Genomic DNA, 7,827 nt, shown 5'->3' with positions numbered 1-7,827 from the left:
AGAAAGAGAGAAAGAGAGAAAGAGAGAAAGAGAGAAAGAGAGAAAGAGAGAAAGAGAGAAAGAGAGAAAGAGAGAAAGAGAGAAAGAGAGAAAGAGAGAGAAAGAGAGAGAAAGAGAGAGAGAGAGAGAGAGAGAGGGAGAGAGGGAGAGAGGGAGGAAGGGAGGGAGGGAGGGAGGAAGGAAGGAAGGAATGAAGGAAGGAAGCTCCCTTTTACATATAAGGAAGTTGAGGCTTTGAGAGCTTAAGTGACTTCTATATGATCACCCAGCTAGTGTCTGAGGCAGAAACCTATATCTCTTGACTTCAAATCCAATGCTCCTTCCATTAACTCTAGCCTCAAACTTGTCTCAAGGATTCTGTCACGAAGATGGGAAAAGCTTTGCTCTCCATCCCTTGATACTTTTATAACTGTATAAATCTGGCACTGCTATGAAACTAATCACCATGACAACTGGAAATGGCCACACTTATGACCATCATGCCAATAACTAAAGTTAAAGCTTTATTCAGTTCCATCCAATTTCCCAAACTGAGGATCCTTGTGGGAAGCCGTTCTATGTATTAAAACCTTTGGAGAAATAGGATCAAATTTAGGGCCTGTTATCTGGATTCCCTACATGACCAATCCAGGCTGAGGCAGTCTTTGTGTTTGGTCCTGGTCACCTGAGCCCCAAAAAGGCTCTGGTACCAGCAGGTAGGTTAATCCAAAATCAACTTGATCCCTCCGAGAAGGTTATTAGGAGTCATTTAGAGAAACAGAGTCTGTAACAGATATTTTATCCGGATCCCATTAAAAAATCATCGGCAAGTAAAACTGTGTGTATGATTTTCTGCACTGCATGTCAGGATGCAGACTGAATGGGCCATCTAAGATAAAAATCTGAGGCTCCTCTTTTGACTCAGTCTTTGATCCCCACCTTTTTTACAATTCTTATTGGAAAACCTTGAAGTGGCAGACCAGCATCTACTGAGTTAATGATTCCTCTCCTTGATAATTAAGAAGCCTAAACCCTAACAAACATTACTTAAGATAAGTCTGCATACTTAGATAAGTATGGCGCTTTTAGTCTTGACTTTATTTGTCCAGGTGTCTATAATCCTGGAAGACAGAACTCAATAAGTGAGCATCTCCATAAAAATATTTCCTCTCCCAGAATTATCCCTACTAATGGATGGTTGGAATTTGGCCATTGTCTTGGTACTTATACCTTTACTCTTTAGACTTTAATGGGTTATGTATAATCTGTTACCCCTTCATAGCTGTGTTCTTTGTTTGAAACCAATATATAATAAACTCCCAAGCCCACAGAATTTGGGACAGCATGGGCTAACCACTAGTCTAGTTGTTCTCATTTTCTTTCTCCTGCCTTAACCATCCTATGCCACCACGCCGCTCTGGACCCCAAAAAATCATATAGAGGGATGGCCCCCTATAGATCCTTATTAATTATAGCAGTTAGTATGTTCCACATTTGACCAGAGCTGATATGCCTCCATGATTATGAATGAAGCTTAAAATGCCTACTTCTAGCTCAGTCACTCTCACCAAACCATAGACTACTTTAATGTTCTTGTCCAAGGCACAGTTTTTCCAGATGTCAAGAGTATAACCAGGTGGGATAACATTAGTGAAAGATTTCAACCAAACTCAAGCATGCCCTGGATTCCCTATCTTCTCCATAGACCCAGGTCCCTTATTGAGGAGGTATTGAAGGTAGCCGTGTCACTTATATGAATCAAGGATATCCATAAACAATAGAATCTTACATCCAATTTATCATTAGTGGAACTCTAGGTCAGTAAACAACAATATGGAGGAATTTTCTCTGATTCCCACAACTTCTCCAAAACAGAAATTATATACCCAAAATAAAGCAACTTCATCTGTCTTCATAGTCTAGGACCCCCAGAATTCAAAATAAACTTAAAAAAAAATCTAAGTTATGCTCACTGACCCTGAGCTCACTCATCATCCCTCCACTACTCACCATGCTACCAGCAGTGAGGCTGCAATAGGAAACCCAAGAACATAACACACAGATCTGAGTTTGCCACAAAATCCAACCCCTCTTTGCAGTCCTCTCCCGCCTCCCTTCCTCTTTCCAGTACAATGAAAACTCTAGTCCTAGGCTGCAGAAGTTTGCTAGGACAGTGACAGACAGACAGCAAGACAAATAGAAGCCCTTCAAAAGCAAAAGCCTTCTGGGGGGTCAACAACCCCATAACACCAGCACTGCAAGGCTCTGAACTGATGCCAATGTGACAAAGATCTCAATTACTGATGCTGGACTGTAAAAACCTTGAACATCAGTGTGGCAGCTCTCTGAACTGCTGTTACTTTGCTAGAGAACTGAGGAATAGAGGAAGTAGGACAGAATACCACATAAAATGTCAGATGTATTGTGCAGCACCCCACTGATTCTAGAAAGGAGCTCAGCTCCTGGCCATGGACAGTTCTGACCGGCTGCCTAAAAGACTCCTGGGGCAGACAGAGGCCAGTGTAGGAGGACACTGAGACACTTTGAGATTCAGACCCTAAGGAAACCATCTTCAGAGGGGACAGAATCAGAAAAGGAACAACAGGAGAAAATTAAGGTGGGAAAAGATTGAAATTTACCAAAGGAGAGCATTAAAAAATCTTTACTTTAAGCAGATAAATCAACAGGGAAAACATAAACAGAAGAAAATATAGAAAGAAAATATAGCTTCTAGTTTCAGCAAATAAGTTCCAGCATCTATGAATAAATACTGAAAAACAAAAGAAAATGATCAAATGCTTGATGGGACAGAATGGAACCTTAACACTCTGTTCTTAAGTACAATTCAAAAGAGAAATGAGAGAATTATAAGAATAGAATTAGGGTCTTCACAACAAAAAAACCATAGGCAGCATTGGAAATCTGGAATCTGTGATACCAAGTATCAGGAAAGAAACTAAAGAAAGAACAACAGATTGGGAATGCAAAAATATAGAAGTGAAGAATCTAGAAGATAAGAATCATAAAAAATGATATTAGAAGAAAATATTGGGGCAGCTAGGTGTATATAGTGCCAGGCCTGGAGTCAGGAAGACTTGGGTTCAAATCTGATCTCAATCACTTCCTAACTCTGTGATCCTCAGCAAATTATTTAACTTCATTTACCTAGCCCTTCAGTCTTAGAACAGTTACTAAGACAGTACCTAAGGAGAAGGAGAAGGAAGAGGAGGAGAAGGAGGAGAAGGAAGAGGAGGAGGAGGAAGAGGAGCTAAAGTAGATAAGCTCACTCTATGCAAGCAAAACATAATGACCTTGAAAATGGGATCTGTAGAGACAACCTATCAGAAGTTTCCCAGAAGACATGATGGGACTAAAAACAAAAACAAAAAATTTTAATTAAAAATCCAATACAGGAAATACTAGAAAGAAATTACCCAGAACTTCTAAACATTAAAAAAAATTAAATACCATTTACCATTGGTGGTATTGGGCAAAGACTAAGAGAGTGCCTCTTGAGGTTGAAATAAACTTATAGCAAAAATTAGGAATGATTATTTACCTGGAGCCCATTGCTAAAGGTAAAATAGATGTACTAAGGACAATATCCAGCAATTCTTGGGATAAAAGATAAACCTTCTCCAAGTCCTCCACAATGATTTGGTGGTGCTGCCCCAGCCAAATAATCCCCAATATTACAGGAAAAAGGAGGAGATAATATTTCCACACTGGTACCCCCTTGGGTTTGGTGTCCTGGGTCACTCTTTCAAAGACTGAGTATCCATTTATTATTTTTGCTACCTTAAGAAGGACACAGAATCCCTGGTGTACCTACTATTTTTCCCTATATTTACATGAACTATATTTAATATTATATTTCTTTTTTATTTTTATTTTATTTTTAGTTCCTCTCCCTCCTCACATTTCCCTATCCATTGAGAAGGCAAGAAAAACAAAACCCATTATAAATATGTATAGTCATACAAAACAAATTCCTTTTGTCATTATCTATGTCCAGAAAGAGAAAGAGAAGAATTTGTGCTTCAGTCTGCATTGTGTCCATCTGCTTTCTATATGAATGTGGATAAAATGTTTCATTGTGAATCTTTGGAATTGTGGTAGATCATTGTGTTGGTCAGAGTTACTAAATCTTCCAAAGTTGATTATCTTTGCTATATTCCTGTTACTGTACAAATTGTTTGCCTGGTTCTGCTCACTTTATTTTGCATCTATTCATACACATCTCCAAGGTTTTTTGAAACCATTATCTTTTCTTACAGCACAATAGTATTCATGGGGCATTGAAGTGGCACAGTGGATAGAGAGCCAGACCTGGATTCAGAAAGATCTGGGTTCAAATCTGACTTTAGACACTTCTTAGCTGTGTGACCCTGGGCAAGTCACTTAACCCCATTTGCCCAGTCCTTGCTCCTCTATCTTAGAGTTGTTACTAAAACAGAGTTTGATTTTTAAATTTTTTTTAATTTAAATTTTTTAAAAATTAATATTCACATTCATATAACACAAGCTGTTTAGCAATTTTCCATGGTAGGCATCTCTCTAGTTTCAAATTCTTTCCCACCACAAAAAGAGGTGTTGTGAATTGTTTGAATTGTTCCAAGATTGGTCCAACCATTCTGGAGGGCAATTTGGAACTATGCGCAAAGGGCGTTAAATAAATGCCTACCCTTTGACCCAGTCATACCTCTGCTGGGTTTGTACCCCAAAGAGATAATAAGGAAAAAAGACTTGTACAAAAAACATTTGTAGCTGCGCTCTTTGTGGTGGCAAAAAAATTGGAAAATGAGAGGATGTCCATTAATTGGGGAATGGTTGAATAAATTGTGGTATCTGTTGGTGATGGAATACTATTGTGCTAAAAGGAATAAAGAACTGGAGGAATTCCATGTGAACTGGAAAGACCTCCAGGAATTGATGCAGCGTGAAAGGAGCAGAGCCAGGAGAACACTGTACACAGAGACTGATATACTATGGTAAAATAGAATGTAATGGACTTCTGTACTAGCAGCAATACAATAATCCAGGACAATTCAGAGGAACTTGTGAGAAAGAACACTATCAACATCCAGAGAAAGAACTGTGGGAGCAGAGAATGCATTAGAAAAATATACGCTCAATCACACAGGGATGCGATTAGGATTTTGATGTTAAAGGATCACTCTACTGCAAATACGAATAACATAGAAATATGTTTTTAACAATGATGAATTTATAACTCAATGGAACTGTTTGTCACCTTTGGGTGGGAGAGGAGTGAGCGGGGGAGGGGGAGATTATGAATCATGGAACCATGGAAAAATATTCTAATTTAAAATTTTAAAATTTTAAAAAGAGGTGCTCTAAATATTTTTGTGCATATGACTCCTTTTATTCTTTCTTTGATCTCTTTAAGGTATAAACCTAGTATTGCTGAATCAAAGAGTATGTATAGTTTAATAGCTTTTAAAACATACCTGAGTTTCAAATTACTTTCCAGAGTGGTTGAACTAGTTCACAGCTCCCCCAAGAGCACATTAGTGTACTTATTTTCCCACAGTCCCTTTAGCATTTGTGATTTTCCTTTTTTGGTATCTTAGCCAATATGAGGGGTGTGAGGCGGTGCCTGCCTCTGAGTCATTTTAATTTGCATTTCTCTTGTTACTAGTGATTTATAGCAATTTTTCATATGGCTATTGATAGTTCAGATTCCTTTCCCTGAAAACTACCTATTCATATCCCTTGGCAATTTGTCAGTTGGAGAATGGCTTTTATTCTTATAAAATTGACTCGACATGGTCTTAGAAATTAGTCCATTTGGGGCAGCTGGGCTTTGCGGATTGAGAGCCAGGCCTAGACATGGGAGGTCCTGGGTTGAACTTTGGCCTCAGACACTTCCTAGCTGTGTGATCCTGAGCAAGTCACTTAACCCCCATTGCCTAGCCCTTACCACTCTTCTGCCTTAGAACCAATATACAGTATTGATTCTAAGATGGAAGGTAAAGGTTTTAAAAAAAGAAGAAATTAATCCATCATCAGAGAAATGTGGGGCAAAGATTTTCCCATTTTCTTCTAATTTTAGCTAAATTCATTTTTTGTGAAACTTTTAAATTTTTTATAATCATCATTTTCTGTCTTGTAAACCTTTCCATTTTGTTTGACCATGAAATCTATACACAAATCTCACAAATCATTTCTCCCATAATCCATTAATTATCTTATAATGTTACCCTTTATAAACATATACCCATTTTGAACACAAATTAGAATATGGTGGGAGATATTCATCAATACCTAGTTACTACCAGACTTCTTTCTAGTTTTCGCAGTAGTTTTTCTCATACAATGAGGTCTTGCCAAAGCTGGGATCTTTGAGTTTATCAAATACTAGGTTACTGTGCTCATTTGCTTCTGTATGTTGCATACCTAATCTATTCCACTAATGAACCATTCAATTACCCAGTACCATTTTTTTTAACAATTAAAATTTGTAACTTAGTTTAAGATGTGGTACTATGGATTCCCTCAATATTCTTGATTTTTTGTTCCTCCAGATAAATTTTGTTAATAACTTTTCTAGTTCTATAAAGTAATTCTCAGAGAGTTTGATAGTTATGGCCCTGAATGGGTATATTAATTTAGGTAGCATTGTCATTTTTATAATATTGGCTCAGCCTATATATGAACAATTAATATTCTCCAATTATTTAGTTGTCTTTATTTATGGTATTTTGTCATTGTGTTCATATAATTCATGTGTGTGTCTAGACTCCAGAGTATTTAATACTGAAATTAGCTATTTTTCATGGAATTTCTCTTCCTACCCTTTCTGTTTGGTATTTAGTAATATAAAGCAAAGTAGGGGTATTTTATGTAAAGTCCTGACAACATCTAAAAAGAATGGAAGATTCCATCCTCCAGAGATACCAGAGATAAGAGAAAAGAACCTCTTCGTGCAAAAATATTTACAGCAGCTCTTTTTTGCAATGACAAAGAATTGGGAATTGAAGGGATGTCCACCAATCAGAGAATGGCTGAACAAGTTGTAGTATATGATTGTGATGGAATACTATTGTGCTAGAAGAAATGACAAGGGGGAATGGCTTCAGAATAACTTGGGAAGATTTATATAAATTCATGCAAAGTGAAAAGAACTTATACACAGAAACAACAATATTGTAGCAATCCAAGACAATTTCAAAGGACTTATGATGAAAAATACCATCCTCCTCCAGAGAGAGAACTGATGAATTTTGAATGTACATTGAAGCATATTTTTTCACTTTATTTTTCTTGCCTTTTTTTTTTTTGAGCAACATGACTAATATGGAAATGACTTCACATGTTTAACTTCTTGCCTTCTTAATGAGTGGAGAAGGGGCTGGAGAGAGAATTTGGAACTCAAACATTTTAAATGAATGTTTAAAAAAAAAAAAGATTGTAGCACGGTCCTTTTTCTGGCTAAAACTGATGTAACTGCTCATTTGTAAATTTGTCTGTCAGGAGAGAAAAAGTGTCACATCCTTGAGTTATCATAGAGCACCCTTTACACTAATGATGGGCTACTATTAATCAGTGTTTGACCTGCTCCATGAAACAGCGTACCACAAAGGTCACTTTGGTCCAGTCTATAGGGAATTCCCAGGGTCAGAGATCTATAAACAACTTACCGTAGCCCACACATCCCAGGAACATCTATCTATGTCCTATCTAGCCATAGTCTGGAAAACTCAAGGTGTCTCTCTCTCTAAGCAGGGAGTCTGTATAGTCTCCAGAGTCTCCATTGTATTTTGGTATCATGGCTAGTTTTTCTGACATCTGCAACAGTGCCAGGCACATCTCTATGGTCTCTGG

Source organism: Gracilinanus agilis, chromosome 2 (genome assembly GCF_016433145.1).
Source record: "Gracilinanus agilis isolate LMUSP501 chromosome 2, AgileGrace, whole genome shotgun sequence".
NCBI classification, from domain to species: Eukaryota; Metazoa; Chordata; class Mammalia; order Didelphimorphia; family Didelphidae; genus Gracilinanus; species Gracilinanus agilis.
Note: the sequence above shows the minus strand (reverse complement) of the source record.